The following is an 18783-nucleotide window of genomic DNA, read 5'->3' as shown; positions in this document are numbered from 1 at the left end:
CCACTGAGGGTGAAAAACAGCTACTTATTTAGCTCCCCTCATTCACTCTACAAACACGCCGAGTGCTGACCACGCTCCAGGGACGTGCCTGGCAGCTCAGTCTTGCGTCTTTGGCCCGAGTTGGGGTGGTTTGTCTTTCTAACTCTCTGTCCCCTCCAGAAGACAGGTCCAAATTCTGGGACCAGGAGAAGTCTTGGTTGATAGAAAAAGAGGTGCCCTGTGGTGCACTCGGAGGAGACCTCAATGCTGTGGGGTCTCTTTGGTTACCAAGGAAAATCAGTTTTTAGGTCCCTATAGTGGCCTGCAGTGCGTGTTCCAGTGGACCCCGAATCCCTGCCTAAGAGAAGCCATTTTCTCACTTCCAGGCTGAAATGCCATGCAAAATCTCAGCCAAAATGAGATGCAAAAATATCCTCCTTCTTCCCCCCTCACTTCTCCAAGTGCCAGTCCTCAGATCTTAGCAGCCACAAGCTCTGCCTGAGTGTCCCCGGAGGCATAGCTTGCTTTTGTCATCTCCAAAAGGTCTGAAATGGGACAGGTAGAACTCTTGAACCTGGGGATCACAGAGCTGAAGGTGGCGGCCCCAGGGAAATTGAATTTCTCAGGCAAGGGTCAGCCTGCAGCCCAGCGGCTGCTCTAAAGGCAGAGACTACAAGGGAGGTCGGGATTCGATCTCTAGCCCACCCTCAAAGATGGGCATTGCAGCCTTGGGAGGCTGAGGCAGGAAGACCATGAACCTTTGGCTGGATGGGCAACACAGCAAGACCCTGTTTGAAGGAGCGGACCTTGGTGGCATGTGCATGTGGTCTCAGCTCCCTGGGAGACTGAGGCGGGAGGACCGCAACAGAGAGAGACTAAAATCCCACTACATGGGCTGGCCACCTAGCTCAGTAGTTAAGGAGGCTGGATTCCACCTGGCTGACCACGGTTCAAATCCTGGCCCCAGTGGCTTAAAAAACATGGCAGGTGTTTGTACATAGGTGCCCAATATCCTGACGGGATGGAGAAAGGGCATGACCATGGCCCACTGCAGGTCTCTCTGCTGAGTGCATGCACCCACTGGCAATAAAATGAATAAAATAACAACAAGTAAAAGTGCACATACAGGGGCCAGCAGGTGGCATTGGTTAAGGCACTGGACTCCCACACAGCCGACTGAGGTTGGGGTTTTGGATCTGGCAGCTTGAATATCACACCAGGTGCACATGCGTGTGTGCTCCAAATCCCAGTAGGAGAATGGAGAAGGGACTGTGGCATGGCCATCCCCTGTGAAGGGTCATTTCTCACTTTCCCTCTCGCTGTCTCTGTCTCTCTGGTGAGTGCACATGACACATACTCACAGAGCGTCAACACATAGGTGCGTGGGCAAGAGGAAAGCTCATGGGCTGGCTGCAGGCCCAGGGCAGTGCTCTGTCCCCACTGGGCCAGGCGGCATTAATCGCTCGATGCTGCTATAACAGACTGCCTCGAGCTGGGTGGCTTACAACGGTTCTAGAGACCAGAAGTCCAAAATCAGGCATTGGCAAGGCCGAGCTCTCTCTGGAGGCTCCAGGGCACAGCCTGCTCCAGGCCTTCTTGGCTTGGCTGGCAAACCCTGCATCCCTAGGCTCCCAGCTGTACCCCTCCGACCTCTGTCTTCACCTTCAAGGCGTTATTCTCTGTGTCTGCTGTCTTCATGTGGCCATTTTCTCTGTTTCCTCTTTTTTTTTTTCTTTTTTTTTGGAGAGGTTTTTGCTATAGGGCGTGTGCGCTTGCCAGAAAGACAGAGAGAGAGAGAGAAAGCGAGAAATCACCCCTCAGGGAGGATGGCCACACCACAATCTCTTCTCCTCCATTCTCCTCTCAGGATCACGCCGCATATGCGCCCGGCGTGAGTTTAAGCCACCAGGTCTGGGACTCGAATCGTGGTCGACTGCATGAGAGTCCAGAGACATAGCCATTATGCCAACTGCTGGTCCCTTTTTATTTTTTTTAAGTTTATTTATGTATTTTTTCCATGAGAGAGAGACAAAAAGAGATAAAGATACAGAGGCAGAGACAAAGAGGGGACAGGTACCCGCAACAGTTCTCATGCTGCAGTCCACTCCCAGTCTCAGCTGGCCCAGGTCATGGGTACACGTGTGCCCAGTCAGTGAGCTTAGGGAGGTCCCAGGATAAGAACCCAGGACCCTTCTCATGTGGGTCCAGCTGCATTACTGCTACACCACTACCTGGCCCTCCTCTCTTTTTCTAGGAGCACTCGTCATATTGGACAGGGCCCCCCTTGCCAGTGTGACAGCTTAACTAATTACAGCTGCAATAAGTCCATTTCCAAACCAGGTCAGATCCTGAGGTACTCGGGGTTTAGACTTCAATGCGTCCTTTTGGAGGACACGAGCCTTCGGCGTTAGCAATGCCTGTGATCCTCGGGCACGCTCTGCTCAGAAAACACCCAAGTCCTCCCGGGGGCTGCCAGGCACCTGGCTTGGCATGGATGGTGAGAAGAGTTAGCTATTTGTCTTTTAATGTAGAAATGCAAGCCTGCTTCCATTTGCGTACTTTATGTGGGTCTGCAAAGTCCCAAATATAATTTTTGCAAAGAAAATCTGATTTTAGTTCACACCTGGGAGTTGCTTATTGAAGGAACCCAAGAGAAATCTCTCTGCAAAGAAGAAAAGCCTCTGGAAAGAAGGCCCACCCCTTCTCACCTGCTTGGTAAAGTCCCAGCCCCCAGGTCTGATGGGGCGGCTCCGGCAGCCTCCCACACAGCCACCTCCCCCGGCAGCTTCTGCACTGCGCAGCCAGGACACCACTCTCGGTGGCTCTCCTCACTCTGCCAGGCACTTCTCTACCCTCCTCCCGCCCGCCTCACCAGAGTCAGGGCTGTTTGCTTACCACGGGAGCCAAGGCAACCCCCAGCTGACCTGGCCTGCTATCTGCGGGCCAGCTGTCCTCTTTCGTTCTTGGAAATACAAACAGACGTTTCTCTGTTCCAACGCCAAGGTTAAGCACCATGCTGCCTGGGAACCAGCTGCCTACTTCTCTCCACACACCCCTCCCCTGGCAGAGGAGAAGACCCCAAACAAGCGGGGATGCCCATGCCAAACAAGCACGGTATGGACTGGCAAGGACACAGGCAACAGCAGGGAGGCCACTCAAGAGCCAGAGAGGGGACCACCCAGAACTTGGCATGGTCCAGAGATAAACAAGAGAAAGAACCCAACAGAACGACTGGCATTTAGCCAGGAGTTTTCAAGGCAATTCAATACATACCGAGGAAAAAACAACCCCAAACTAGATGAACTATTATCAAATGTACACAATGTAATGTTCAATGCTGTAGAAGGTGAATATGAGTGTCTCCTTGATTTGATTAGTACACATTGTATGCACGCTTTGAAAAATCATGTTTGGTTTTTTTTGAGAGAGAGATAGTTGCTGTAGGGTGCATGTGCCTGCCAGAGAGACAGAGACAGAGAGACAGAAAGTGAGAAATCACCCCCAACTGGGGGGTGACCACAATCCCTTCTCCTCCATTCTCCTCTCGGGATTTTGGGCATGCACACACACACGCCCAGCACGAGTTTGAAGCTGCCAGGTCCAGGACTTGAACTGCAGTTGGCTATGTGGGAGTCCAGCAACATAACCATTACACCATTTGCTGGTCCCATCATATTTTTTTTTTTAATTTAGGTTTTTGCCTTAGAGTGTGTGTGCTCATTGCAGAAAGAGAGACAGAGACAGTGGGAGAGAAAATGAGAAATCACCTCCAGGGGGTATGGCCACAATACAATCCCTTCTCCTCCATTCTCTTCCTGGGGTCTTGGGCATGCATGCACATGTGCGTGGCCTGAGTTTCAAGTCCAAGACTTGAACCGTGGTCAGTCATGTGGGAGTCCAGTGACATAACCACTATGCCATCTGCTGGCCCTTAAAAAAACCATACCGTATCCCACAGAGATATACATCAAATATATATAAACCAGAAATCATCGAAAAGAAAAAAGTCCCTGCAATGCTCAGCCTTGCCCAGAGCTACTGAACATGAGGGGAAGGCGGCCATTTTTCCGGTGCTGCTTACCCAGTGGGTGCTTGCCACAGGCTGACCAGCTGGAATTAAACACGAGACCAACAGCATCCCTTCTGGAGAAGAAACTACGCCTTGCTCAAGACCACACAGCTGGCACCTGGCACCCAGTCTGGCCAGCTGAGCTGGGCTCTGCCCAGGTGCTTCCTGTCAGCCTCTCCGCCTGTCTGCAGCCTGCCTGCAGCGTGGGGCAGCTGGGGCGCCTAATGAAAGCAACAAGCCAGGGGGTACTCTCCCAACACCTACCACATGCCCAGCACTCAGAAGGGGTGAGGAGTTGACAGAAACCGTAAGCCATGCCGTATTTGGCCACACGGGAATTTGAAGAAGGCTCAGAGTTACCGGGCCAGCGCAGCCCAGGAGGTGTCGCAGAGGCAGGATGGCGCTGCTTCCCAGAGAAGGCAGTGGCTGGGATGAGAAGTGTGAGGCCTCTGACCTTGGCTATCTGCTTCCAGGGCTGCTGTTGTCCCACCCTAGTTCCCCTGGCAGAGAGGCACATGGGGGCTGGTCTCTGTGGCAACTCAGGGCATTTATCAAAGATGGCCCCTGCACCCCACCATGCCCAGGTGTTCACCGAGACCTCAGTCACCCTAAGCGGCTCCCCTACCTTCAGGCTCCCAGCTCAGATCCAGCCAACCCTGCCACCAGATAGGCCTCAAAAGGCCACGCTCTCCTCAGACACTTTCAAATCAAGCCCAGTGCCCTCACCTGGGACGTCATGGCCATCCATAGGCTCCGCCTACTTGTTTAGTGTCTCCAAAGGGAAACGCCCAGCATCATTCCTGCACCCAGAACCGTGCCTCCCCCTACTCCATGCCCATGGCCCAGCCTGTTCCCTCCTCAGCATCTTCATAAACACATCATTTCCACCTCCTCCCGGCACTTCCCGCTTTCTGGTGGTTGTGACTGGGCCTGACCTCTCCTACTGGACCAAACGCTCCCTGACAGCAGGACCCCCCTCATGCCAGGTGGTCCTCGGGCCTTGTGGCCCTGAAATAGAACTGAGTGCAGAAGTGAACCCCCACATCTATGGCCACTGATCAACAGGGGAGCCAAGACCATGCAAGTGAAGAACAAATGGTGCCGGGACTCCTTTCTTCACACACAGAAGTCAAGTAGGAGACAGCAGGTGGTATGTGGTTAAGGAGGTTGCATCCCACACGGCTGACCATGTGCTTTGAGTTCCAGACCTAGTGGCTTGAAAATCACACAGGGCACATGTGCATTCATGTCCAAAATCCTGAGAGGAAAATGGAAGAAAAGAGTTTCTAGTGTGACCATTCCCTGCAAGGGATGCTTTCTCACTTTCCCTCTCTCTCTGGCAAGCACATATGCCCTATAGCAAATTTAAAAAAAAAAAAAAGTTGGATCCTTACATTATTTACAAAAATTAGCTCTCGATGGATCAAAGACCTAAATGTAAAAGTAAAGCTATAAAGTTCTGGGACCAGCAGATGATGTAATGGCTATGTCGCTGAACTCCCATGTAGTCCACTGTGGTTCACATCCCGGACCCGGTGGCTTAAACTCATGCCAGGTGCATGTGCCTGCATGCCCAAGATCCCAAGAGGAAAATGGAGGAGAAGTGATTGTGGTGTGGCCATCCCCCTGGGGTGATTTCTCACTTTCTGTCTCTCTTGTCTTTTTGGCAAGCGCGCGCACCCTATAGCAAAATCCTCTCCAGAAAAAAAAAAAGAAAAAAAAAAGCTATAAAGTTGTTAGAAGAAAATAAGGGAGTAAATACATCTTAATTTAATTTTTGAGAGAGAGATTTTTGTTATAGGATATGTACTCTTGCCAGAGAGACAGAAAGTGAGAAATCATCCTCCAGAGGGGGATGGCCATGCTGCAATCCCTTCTCCTATATTTTCCTCTTGGTATTTTGGGCACAAACACACGCCTGCCGTTAAGTTTCAAGCCTCCGGGTCCAGGACTCAAACCGCAGTTGACTATGTGGGAATCCAGCAATGGCAATGTAACCATTATGCCATCTGCTGGTCCCAAGGAATAAACCAATCTTTTTGACCTTGGACTTGGCAGTAACTTCTTAGATGACACTAAAAGCATAAAATACAAAAAAAAAAAAAAAAGGAAGGTAAATTGAACTTTATCACAAGGACAAGGTCGCAGCATCAAAGGGCACGATGCAGAAGGTGAAAAGGCCACCTTGGTGGCACAGCAGTAACGGCAGTGACCTGCTGCTCAGGTGAAGCCTGATCCATACAGAAGGTCACGGCCGAGCTCCCCAGTTGATCTGTACTTACTGGATGTGTGTGTCCATGATCCTGGCTGGCTGGGAAGTGTTCTGGGGGACTGTGACAGGAGACCCTGGTGTAGATGCTTATCTTTCTTTCTGTCTCTCATGAAAGAAATAAATGTTTAAAAAGACAACCCATAAAATGGGAGCTAATATCTGCAAACCATATATTTGATAAGAGTCCAACCCCAAACAAAATGATAAGCAATTCAACTTAAAAATGGGCAAAGGATCTGAATAGGTATTTCTCCAAAGACGATACACAAATGCACGAAAACCACATGAAAAGATTCTCAACATCAATAGCCATCAAGGAAATTCAAGTTAAAACCACAGTGAAAGCGACTGGGCAGGGTGACACGTCCCTGTAATCCCAGCAACAGGCAGGTGGATTACCAGCTCGAGGCCAGCCTGGCAACATAGCAAGGTTCTATCTCTAAAAACAAAAACTCAATGAGATACCACATTATACACACTAGAATGACCATGATCAAACAAATGAAAAAGAACAAGCGTTGATAAGGCAATGGAAAAATTGGAATCCTTGTATATAGATGGGAATATACAATGGAGCAGTCACTATGGAAAATGGTTTCACAGTTCCTCAAAAATTTAAATATATAACTACCACATGCACCAACAATTGCACTCCTAGGTATATACCAAAAGAATTAAAAGCTGAGTGTCCAGACAAAAAGCAGTTCACAAATGTTCATAGCAGGGCCATTTACAGTAGCCGAAAGATACAAACTACCCAAATGCCCATGAAGTGATGAAAAGGTTAGCAAAAACTGGCATAACCATACAATGGCGTGTTATTTGGCCATAAAAAGGAACAAAGTACTAATTCCCACCACAGCACGGATGAACCTTGAAAACATGCAGAAAGAAGCCAGTGACAGAAGACCACGTGTATTATATGGCGCCGTTTGTATGAAGTGTCCAGAACAGACACATTTATAGAGACAGAAAATACACTAGTGGTTGCCTTGGGCTTGCTGGGCTGGGGCAAGGGTAATAGCTAAAGGGAGGGAGTTTCTCTTTGTGGCCTGAAAACATTCTGCAACTGTGGTGAGGGTTGCGCATCACTAGAATATACCGAAACGATTAAGCTATACATTTTACATTAAGGTAAAGTGTATGGTATGTGAATTATATCTCAATAAAGCTATTAAAAAAATCAAAAACAAAAACATGTGGCAGAGTGAAGAATGCAGCTGAGACCTGAATGGGGCAGAATCGGCCACTTACATTGTACTGTTAACTCCTGACTGTCTGGGAACAGATGAACTGCAAATTAATCTTGGTAAGAAAACAACAGATGGTGGTTTGTGAAAACACTGTGTGAGAGAGGGAGAGAAAAAGAAAGAGAAAGCAAGTTTGGTCAAATGCTAAGAATGGCTGGAGTCTAGATAGAGGTAAGATGGTAGTTCTTTGGAGTATTTTTCTAACTTTCCTATAATAGTGCAAAACTTTCATAAGAAAACTTTCACGAGCCAGCTGGTGGCGTGGAGGCTGGGCAGCTGGATTCCATTTGGCCAACTGCACGGTTTGAGTCCTGGACTTGGTGGCTTGGGAGACATGCCAGGCATGTGTGGAGAGATGGAGACGGGACTGTGGCGTGGCCATCTCCTCTGAGGGCGGGGGTGAGGGTGCTTTCTCACTTTCCTTTCTCTCTCTGTCACTGTCTCTCCCCACAGTGAGGACACAGGTCCTATATACAAAAACAAACAAAACTCTGAGAATGACTTCTCAAAAGGCAAAGCTACAACAATTCAAGTAACAAAATAACAATAGGATTGCATTAAACCCATAAGATAAATATATAATCTTTGTGATATAACATTTGAATAAATAGAGCATAAGATAAATATATAATCTTTGTGATATAAGATCTGAATAAATAGAGAAGGACCAGTTCTCTCTCACAGAAAAGTTCTAATGAATCAGTGCAGAGGGGTGGGATGGTGGTACAGTAGCATCATAAAGCTCTGTGAGGCTGATTCACATGGAAAGATGCCAGGTTCATGTCCGGATACCTCCCTGAACACGCCAGGCATGGGTGTGCCCAGCTGAAGTTGGGAGTCGATTATAATGTGAAGACCCTGGTGGGGATGCCTCTTTCTGTCTCTCTCATTCATGGAAGAAACAAACTTTTTTAAAAAAAGAATTATTTAATTTTATTTATTTACTTTTATTATTTATAGGTCTTGCTATAGGGCATGAAGCACAGGGGCAGGGGTCGGGGGAGAGGCAGAGAAAGAGAAAGCAAGCCACCAGGTCCAAGACTCGAACTGCGGTCGGCCATGTGAGAGTCCAGCACCTTTAACCACCACACTATCTACTGACCTTACAAATAAACTTTTCAAAAATTATAGTAAAGGGACCAGCAGTTAGTGTACTGGCTGTGTCGCTGGACTCCCACGTAGTCGACTGGGATTCAAGTCCCGGACCCAGTGGCTTAAACTCATGCCGGGCGTGTGTGCGTGCGTGCCCAAGATCCCGAGAGGAGAATGGAGGAGAAGAGATTGAGGCGTGGCCATTTCCCTTGGTGAGTGATTTCTCACTTTCTGTCTCTCTGTCTCTCTTGGTCTTGCTGGTGAGCGCACGCACCCTATAGCAAAAACCTCTCCAAAAAAAAAAAATTGTAATAAATAAAGACCATCTCTGTCTCCTGATCATGATATACATTATCAGTTTATTGTCCTCATAGAGAATTGATAATGTGCTCATTGATCCACCAGCCAGAGATGCTGCTGGCCTGGGTTCTGGAAAGGGGACTGGTGGGAGTGATCAAGACGTGGAATAAAATGTTAATGACAGAATCTAAGTGATCAGCAGGTAGGTGTTCACTGCAGAATTCCTTCAACTTTGTAGTATGCTTTTAATTTTTTGTAATAAATTATTGTTGAAAAAAGGGCAAAATTACAAATAGGTATTTGGGGCATTCAGCCTATAAACCCAGGTTCACTAGCTCAGTGGGAGAAGCCCACAGCAAGCTTAGTAGGTCCCATTTGCAGAACAACATGTCCGTGGTGATTCCTGCTTCTCATAGGTATCTACAGGTGACACACCCAGTGCCAGGCCTTCCTGGAGGAAGGAGAAGCCCTGGGACTTCCCTGTTGTGTCGCAGTCTGGGGCGTGTAAAGACAGTCCCCACACAAATGCATTCAGCTCTTCAACTTCAATCCAAGTTGGAAAACAGGCAGTGACCACTGTTTTTACTAATATTGGGTCATCAGTAAAGCCATGACACATTTTTGCATAGAAAAATGTAGAAAAATATGTCATGGCTTTTCCAACAACCCAATAGTTCCAAATTAATTTGGCAATGGGTTCTGGGCTGTCTGAGCAAGTCCCAACCCAGTCCCACTCCAGGCGGCCGTGCCAAGGGGTTGATGAATTCTCTCCTTCCACCGGGCAATAAAGGACAGCAGTTACGAGGCTGGGCTCTGGGTCAGCTATCTGGGGTTTGCATTCTGGCTCCGAGTTATTAGCTGAGTGACCCTGAGCAACCTCCTTCATTTCTCTAAGTCTTAGTTGCCTCCTTTGTAAAATGACTAGTTGCCTCCTGAAGCAACTGGGAAGAATAAATTAGACTGGTGGTTCTGAGTCAGGGTGATTTGTCCCCAGGAGACGTTTGGCAGTGTCTGGAGTCATAGGAGAAAGTGCTACTGACCGCTACCTAGTGGCCAGAGGCCAGAACTGCTGCGGACACTGACAAGGCCGAGCAGCCCCCAGGACAGAGAAGCAGCCAGCCTAGCAGAAAGCACCAAGGTTGAGAAGCCCAAGTTCAGACGGTGCAGGTAATACAACCAGCTCAGGACCTGTAACAGTGTTTGCTCTAGGTGCAAGGCTGCCATTGTCATTGTCATCACCATTCCCACCATCGCCCTCATTATCACCGGCAGCATCATTATAGTCATCGTCATCACCATTCCCACCATCACCCTCATTATCACCAGCAGCATCATTGTTGTCATTGTCATCACCATCCCCACCATCGGCTTCATTATCATCACCATCATCAACACCCTATCACCATCACTATCACCATCCCCACCATCACCTTCATTATCATCACCTTCATTGTTGTCACCACTAGCACCATCAGCAACACCCCATCACCATCATTCTCACCTTCACCCTCATAATCTTCACCTTCATTTTATCACCTTCACCTTCACTATCATCACCACCATCACCCTCATTATCATCACCTTCACTGTCATCATCATTACCACCACCCCCATTATCACATCATCATCGTCATCACCCCATCACCCCCTTCATTATCATCATCATCATCACCATCACCATCACCACCATTGTGCTATTAGTCTTGGAATTCCCGGTACCCAGAGGAGCACAGGAAGGAGGCATTTGTAAATATCGCTGCACTAAATTGAACCAATGGCTCATTTCCCTAGGCCAGGTCTGCCCCCTTCCAAAGTGCACATTCAAACCCCTAAGCTCATCTGAGGGGAGTGAAGTAGGTCAAGGTGGGAAGCAGGAGATGGGTAAGGGGAACGGGAGCTGGGGAGAGGGTCTGAGCTGATGACGGTGATACTAGCCGACATCCCTATTTGTGTGTGAGTTCTGGCCTGAGCGTGTTACATTTACCAATTTATTTTGCTCCCTCAACAACCTGGGAGGTCAGTTCCTAAAAGAATCACATGCCTTCTTCCTTCCTCACCATGGTCTTAACCCCTGAACTGCCTCTTCCTCAGCAGGAGGGAGCAATGGCTTTGCAGAATGCATTTTCTGCCTTTGGCTGGCCCTTCTGCTTGTCTGCCCACAGTACACGGAAGCTGAGAAGGGCACAGCTCTGCCTGTGAGTTCTAATGGAAACAACTTCAGGGCCTTGCCCTTCCACACTGTGGGAAATACCCAGAGAGCCTCACTTTTGGGCGGGCAGAAGGTGCATCTACTGGGAAGAGGAACCAACATGAGGGAGAAGCCACATGGTCTTCCCGAGAGAAGCAGGAGGCCTGTTGGAAAAGCCACTCAAAACCAACCCCAGGCCCAGCCTCAGTGGCACAGTCTGAAGTCTCCTGAACTGCAGTGCTGGAAGCCACATGGCTGACCAGGGGTTTGCATCCCTATTTCACCTGCAATCACACCAGGTGTGTGTGACCAAGATCCTGATGAGCTAGAGGGTTGTGGGAGGAACTGTGACATGAGCAGACCCATTCAAATGTGCTTCTCTCTCTCTCACCCACATGTGTTCAAATAAATTAAAAAACAAACAAACAAACAAACAAAATAACCCCAAAGCCCATGTCCAAAAATTTTGGGAGTCAGCAACTCCCGAGCCATTGCTGCAAGAACTCTGTCCACCTGGTCACTTTCCTGCCCACCTGACTTCTCACCACCCTGAGCAGGAAGCCCTCCAACAAAGCCACCTGGTTTTCCCATACTCGGAGAAGCCAGGATGGGGAGTAGCTGGGATGTGCCCACATGTAGCCGGACTTGGACAAAAAGACCAGCAGCCCAGGGGATACAGTAGGTGGACAGAGTGACAGAGGCGAGGTGAGCGGACTGAATCCCGGAGCTCGCAACCAGGGAGGTGAGAGGAGGTCAGCGGAAGGGGCCCTGAGGCCGAGAAGGCTGCCTGCTGGAGGAGAGCGTTCTCAGCCACACACCCCACACCCCGACTTTGCACTGTGAGGACAAACAGGCTGCTTGTGGGCTCTGGCTCTCCAAGACCAGGGCACGAGAGAAACACACAATGTCATGGGAAGAGTGAAGATGCGTCTGTTCGTTATCAGAAGGAACGCCATTTGTGGAGTGCTTACTGTTTGCCAAGCTGGGCGTCACGTGCTTTCTAGAACCATCGCTATACTTCAAAGCAACCCTGTGAAGCAGATTTTTTTGTGTTGTTTAAGAATTATTTTATTTAACTTTCTTTCTTAAAGAGTGAGAGAGAGAGGAGTAAAGAGGGAAAATGAGAAAGCAAGTCACTAGGTCCAGAACTCGCACGAGTCTAGCACCCTTAACTACCATGCTACCTGCCAGACCCTGTGAAACAGATTTTAAAATCCACGTTTTACAGGTGATTAGACTGAGGCTCACAGAGGTGAAACCCCAGAATCTGAACTCTGGCTCAAGCTCTTAACTACAAGTGCATTTCAACTTCTCAACGCTTCTCAATATTCTTTGCTAGACAGAACTACCTGTTTCGAGGCCCCTTCCCATCCCACTCATCCCACATCCACACCCAATATTTTTTCCTAGCCTTTCAGGTCAGACACTATAAGATTCTAAATGGGCGAATTATTTTTGAAACATCTCACTGAAGAAGACCTACAAATGGCAAATGAGGACATTAAAAGCTGTCTAATATCATATGTCATCAGGAAATTGCAAATCGAGATACCACGACCCATCTAGTAGACTGGCCAAAATCCAAAACACTGACAACATTAAATGCAGGTGAGGCTGTGGAGCAATAGCAGCCCCAACTCGCTGCAAAATGGTGCATCCACTGTAGAAGGCGGTTTCGTACAGAGTTAATTAAACACGCTCTTAACCCTGTGATCCAGCAATGGTACTCCTTGATAGTTACGCAAGTAAATTAAAAACTTATGTCCACACAAGAACCAGCACACTGATGTTTACAGCAGCTTTATTCATAATTGTCAAAATTTGGAAGCGACCAGGACCAGCAGTTGGCGTAATGGCTATGTCACTGGACTCCCACGTAGCTGACTGTGGTTCAAGTCCTGGACCCAGTGGCTTAAACTCAACGCTGAGTGTGTGTGTGTGCCCAAGATCCCGAGAGGAGAATGGAGGAAAAGGGACTGCGGCATGGCCATCCCCCCAGGGGGGTGATTTCTCGCTTTCTGTCTCTCTGTCTCTGTCTTTCTGGTAAGCGTGCATACCCTACAGCAAAAAGCTTATCCCCCCCCAAAAAAAAAATTTGGAAGCGACCAAGATGTCCCTTAATAGATGAACAAATGAACGATGATATATCCACACACTGGATTGCAATTCAGCAAAATTAGATCTTGGGGATGGCAGGTGACATGGTGGTTAAGGTATTGGAATTCCCACATGGCTGACCACAGTTCGAGTCCTGGACTTAGCAGCTTGCTTTCCCCCTCTCTCTCTCCCTCTCTCTCTCTTTCTCTGGCAAAACTCATGTGAAAAAAGAATAATTATAATAAAATAATTATTTTTTAAAATTAGAACTTAAGGAAAGAAAAGATATGGAAGAACCCTAAGTGCATGCTGCTTGGTGAAAGAATCCAATCTGAAAGGGCTACATCACATATGGTCCCAACCACATGACATTCTGGAAAAGGCAAAATGAAGGAGACAGTAAAAAGATCAGGCAATGGGATGGGAGCGGGAATCAGTGCAACACTGGGATTTTTTTCCCTATAAGGTGTGTGCACTCACCAGAGAGAGATAAAGAGAGGCAGAGAGAAAGAGAGAGAGAGAAAGTGAGACATCACTCCCCAGGGGGGATGGCCATACCACAATCCCTTCTCCTCCATTCTCCTCTCGGGATTTTAGGTGTGGGCACACACACGCGCGCGTCTGGTGTGATTCTCAAACCACCGGGTCTGGGACTCAAACCATGGAATTGGCCAGGTGGGATCTAGTGCTTTAATCATCATACCACCTGCTGGCTCACACTGGAAATGTATTTATTTATTTATTTATTTCTGTTAAGGTTTTTGCCACAGGACCTATGCATTCGCCAGAGAGAGATAAAAGAGAGAGAAAAGAGACTTTCTCTGCAGAGGGAAAGTGAGAAATCACTCCCTGGGGGAATGGCCACACAGCAATCCCTTCTCCACCCTCTTCTCCAGATTTTAGGCATGTACACACATGCACCCCCCATGATTTTTAAGCTGCTGAGTCTAGGACTCAAACCGTGGAGTTAGCCACATGGAATCCAGCACCTTAACCACCATACCACCTGCTGGCCTACACTGGACATATATTTTCTTAAAGGTTTTGCCATAGGGTGCTTGTGCTTGCCAGAGTGAGACAGTGAAAGGGAAAGTGAGAAATCACCCCCTCATGGGGGATGGCCACACCTCCATTCCACACCTCCAATCCCTTCTCCATTCTCTTCTTGAGATTTTGGCACACATGCACACAAACCTGGCATGAATTTCAAGCTGCCAGGTCCAGGACTCAAACCACAGTCAGCCATGTAGGAGTCCAGCACCTTTAACCACCATATCACCTGCTGGCCCCCACACTGAGGATTTTTAGGGCAGAGGAATTGCTACCCTGTACAACACTAGAGATGAATACATGTCCTCGTATATCCGTCCAAACCCTTAGAATGCACAGCCACAAGTGAACGAACCCTAATGTAAATCTGGACTTCATTTAATAATGAATCAATAGTGGTTCGTTTACTGTAATAAACGTACCATACCAATGCAAAATGTTAATAATGGGCACTTGGGGGACTTTTGGGGAACTTATGGAAACTCTTGGTACTTTGCACTTGATTTTTTTTTCCTGCAAACCCAAAACTATTTTTTTTTGAGAGAGATTTTTACTGTAGGGCGCGTGCGCTCGCCAGACAGACAGAGAGAGACATAGAGACAGAAAGCGAGAAATCACCCCCCAGGGGGGATGGTCATGCCGCAATCCCTTCTCCTCCATTCTCCTCTCGGGATCTTGGGCACGCACGCACACGCACCCGGCGTGAGTTTTAAGCCACCGGGTCCGGGACACGAACCGCGGTCGACTACGTGGGAGTCCAGCGACATAGCCATTACGCTAACTGCTGGTTCCCCAAACCCAAAACTATTTTTAAAAAAGTTAAATGCTACCCCAATAGAAAAAGTATCAAGTACCACCCCAATCTTTAACAATGGAAAGAAATCTTGCAATATTACTAATACTCCATTTCTATAACACGTCACACCCTTCAGAATGTGTGTCCATTAATGACTGACCTCATCATCTCTGTTTGCTAAGCAAGGATATGCATACCGTTCACGCCTCTATTCCACGAGGGTTCACTCCGTCCCCACCTCACACCCTCACTGGGGACCCAGCCGAGTCTGGGAGACTGAAAGGTCAACAAGTACCAGGCTGCGATGCTCTTTTTCCGGCGCAGGCATGGCCGTTCACATCTGTGCATCTATTTCTCTGATTACTTGTTAATGTCTGTAAGGGGAGAGGGTCACCTCTGATTCGCTGGTTGCGCGGTGCGGTGCGCGGCATGAATCCTGAGTGAGTCAGACAATGGTGCTAGGGAGTGCTAGGACTAGACAAGACCTGGGAGTGCAGGGACCATCCCTCTGCAACAACCCAGAGGGCTTCAAAGAGATGAGCCAGGGCCCAGCCTCAGCGCTGCAAGAGGAGGGCGCTGCTGCCTACAAGGGAGCAAAAGGGAAGGCCCCGGGTTCGGATCCCAGCCAGACATGAACACACCAGGTGTACATGACATGGCATGACAAGACCCTAGAAGAGGTTCCTGTCTCTCTCACACACAAAATAAGTGAATAAGCTCCTAAAGAAGAGAGGAAAGAGCTGGCTGAGGGCTTAAAGGAAGAAGTAGGGCCTGGGCAGGCATCCCAGGAGGGAAGTGGCCTCTCAGAAGTGCCACAAGGAAGAGGTCACAAGAGAGCTGTCTCGCCTCCAGAATTCAGAGCTGGAAACGAACTCAGAGGACTGGGCTGGTTAGGAAGGAAACCACCTGGGCAGCTTAGGGTCTGCCCGAGGTCTCGGTCCCCAGGGGCCAGCTGAGGGCAGAGCTGGGAACTCAGAGCGCTGGGAAAACAGCGAGTTTTCCTGGGTTCTCAGCTTCCACTGCAGGTCATGAGAGAGAATCTGAACTAGGGCTCCCTTCCCCTGCTACACACACACCCCACCACCCCAGACCAAGAGCATGGACAGAAGTCTGATGGCCAAACTTTACCTCTGGGGCCAGCAGGTGGCGCTGGACTGCCACGTGGCCAACAGCGGTTCAAGTCTCGGACGTGATGGCTTGCTTTCTCCCTTTCCTTCTCTCTCTCTGGTCAGATTTTAAAAATAATAATAGTAACAAATAATGATAATAATAACAAATGAAATTAAATAAATAATTCTTTTAAAAAGGCAAAAACAAAAACAAAAATTTCACCTTCTACTGCCCATGTATTATTATTTTTTTGTTTTGTTTTTTGGAGAGGTTTTTGCTATAGGGCGCATGCGCTCATCAGACAGACAGAGACAGAGAGACAGAAAGCAAGAAATCATCCCCTGGGGGAATGGCCACACTGCAATCCTTTCTCCTCCATTCTCCTTCTGGGATCTTGGGCACGCACCCAGCATAAGTTTTAAGCCACCGGGTCTGTGACACGAACCGCGGTCACGACATGGGAGTCCAGCGACATAGCCATTATGCTAACTGCTAGTCCCACCCGTGTATTATTTTAAAATTAGGGCAGGTGGCATGGTGGTTAAGATGCTGGACTCTCACATGACCAACCACAGTTTGAGTCCTGGACCTAGTGACTTGCTTTCTCATTTTCCTTCTCTCTCTCTGGTCAAATTAAAAAATGATAATGATGATGAATACAATTTTTAAAAATTATTTTAAAATTAAAACGATGCTTCTCCCTCCCCCCTCCTCAAAATACCTCCCAGTAACCTTTGCTTAGGATTGTATAAACTCTAGTCTTTATGGAATAAAAGTAGCAGCAGCTAACACTTATAAAACACCCTACCTATATCGTAACTCAGGCAATCCCCCCTGCAGCACGGCCTGGAGCCCCACTTTCCAGACGCGCCCCAGCACAGTGCTGGGGCAGGCACACCCACGTAGAGGAGCACGGACTGTGATTTGTTTCCTCCAAGTTAAACGTGTCCACAGGCTCACTGCTCAGACAGCATGAGGCTGCGAGTTTGAAACTAGACCCTGCAGCTAACCAACTGTGGAATTTGGGACTGGCTAAATTCCCCACACCCTTTCCTCCTGTGTAAGAGGGTACTAATTCCTTCCTCAACAGGTTTTCGTCCAGAGTAAGCTGTGGTAACAGGGTAAGTTCCGATTGCTGTGTCTGCCACACAGGAGGCCTTTAAAGGAAAAACAGCAAACACCTGTTTTTGAAACCAAGTGGGTCTCTGAACTCCTAGGAAACGTCTCCGCACTGGAAGGAAGAAATGGGAGCATTTTAAAAACTGTGACCCAGTGACCGTGGGTCCTGCTGATGAATGAAATCCTGGCCTGGGTGTCGGCCAAGGCTTCCTGGGCCAACTCATAGGACAGGAAGCTGTGGGCTTCCTCCTCCTGCAAGAATCCAGCTTCCCTCAACTGACCCCTCCCACTGTCCCCAGAACATTCCACACTAAGCCAGGAAACAGCAGGAACTGGTCACTGGGTGCCCCTCCCTGCTCCTCCCAGCCCAGACAGGAAAGGCGGCCCCACCTTGGCCGGCCTCCAAGCACAATCCTGACCTGCACCCCTGCTTGTGCTACTGCCTCCCTTCAGAGCGACCCTGACCGCGTGTCCACCGCCAAACCTCTCCCCTCTCTCCAAACCAAGTTCCCAGTCAACTATTAACCAAACACTCGTCAACCAAAGCCAGCGGGAGAAGGCCTGGGTAACTGGCTGTTCGTCTGTGGCTATGGCCCTCCTATGGCATCTGACATGCTCTCCTTAGGCCCCTAACTCATCTCCTTCCTCCAAGGGCAATCATGAACCACCTCCTCCTCAAGCGCATTCAGTGGCTCCCACCTCCTCCTGAATTAAGTTCAGAGTCTACACCTTGGGACTGACAGTCCTCCACAATATAGTCCAAACCCACTCAGCAGCCTCATCAGTCGCAACCAAAATGGATCACAGCCCCATTTCTAGGGGCACCGAGGAGGCTGAGTTCAGACTCAGGAGCCCGACAGGCTCCTGTATTTTTCTTCACTCATTTCCCTTTAATCTAACTCATTCTTTTGCCACAACAACTTATTTCCAAAGAAACGTTATATCCCCACCACACATAGAAAGCCATCACTTGCCACCAAGAGGAACTGAATAAAATTGTCTAATACACACCGTTTGCAATGCTCACCTGTAGACCACTCAAAACTCTTGCAAACGCTAAAAAACACTGCCTTGGCAATTTATGTTTGCTTCCTTTGTAGCCCTTGGGTTTTGGGCCCTTTCCCACAGTAACCTGGGGATTTGTCACAGTCTCGTACAGGGGGACCCCAGATGTGAGCGCCTGTGGGCACAGAGCCCACAGCCCCTGTTCCAGCCCCACGCAGAGCAGGTCCTGCAATTAAAGCACTTCTCAAACAGAATGTTCCTACAGGTTCCGCCCACGCTCCGCCCAGCCCAGGCCCATCTGCAGGTTTAACCTTCTACCAAGATACACAAGCCAGTCAGCCAGCACCCCCAAATCAATCCCTGTCCACTGGAGTGTCTGCAAGGAGGAGGTAGAGAGTTAGGCCCTGTCTGATGAGGACCCTAAGGCTTGTGTCCCACTTCTAGCCCCCTTCCCGG

General features: G+C 48.7%; 1 protein-coding gene across 5 annotated transcripts in view; it reads right to left on the bottom strand.

Annotated features, from left to right (window-relative positions):
- Positions 1-18783, bottom strand: part of RPH3AL (rabphilin 3A like (without C2 domains)) — a 171638-nt gene that overhangs the window by 122294 nt on the left and 30561 nt on the right. The window contains exon 1 of one of the 5 annotated variants that reach the window (XM_006167529.3): positions 10464-10497. The exons of 3 other annotated variants lie outside the window; for them this stretch is intronic. The gene's annotated coding sequence lies outside the window, so the exon portion shown is untranslated. Of the gene's footprint in view, positions 1-2687; positions 2791-10463; positions 10498-18783 lie in introns of those variants that run through there. One more of the 5 variants, XM_006167526.3, reaches the window with a different exon arrangement.

The sequence above is a fragment of the Tupaia chinensis genome, unplaced genomic scaffold (genome assembly GCF_000334495.1).
Source record: "Tupaia chinensis unplaced genomic scaffold, TupChi_1.0 Scaffold144899_1, whole genome shotgun sequence".
Taxonomy (NCBI): Eukaryota; Metazoa; Chordata; class Mammalia; order Scandentia; family Tupaiidae; genus Tupaia; species Tupaia belangeri.
Note: the sequence above shows the minus strand (reverse complement) of the source record. Positions and strands in the feature narration are given on the sequence as shown.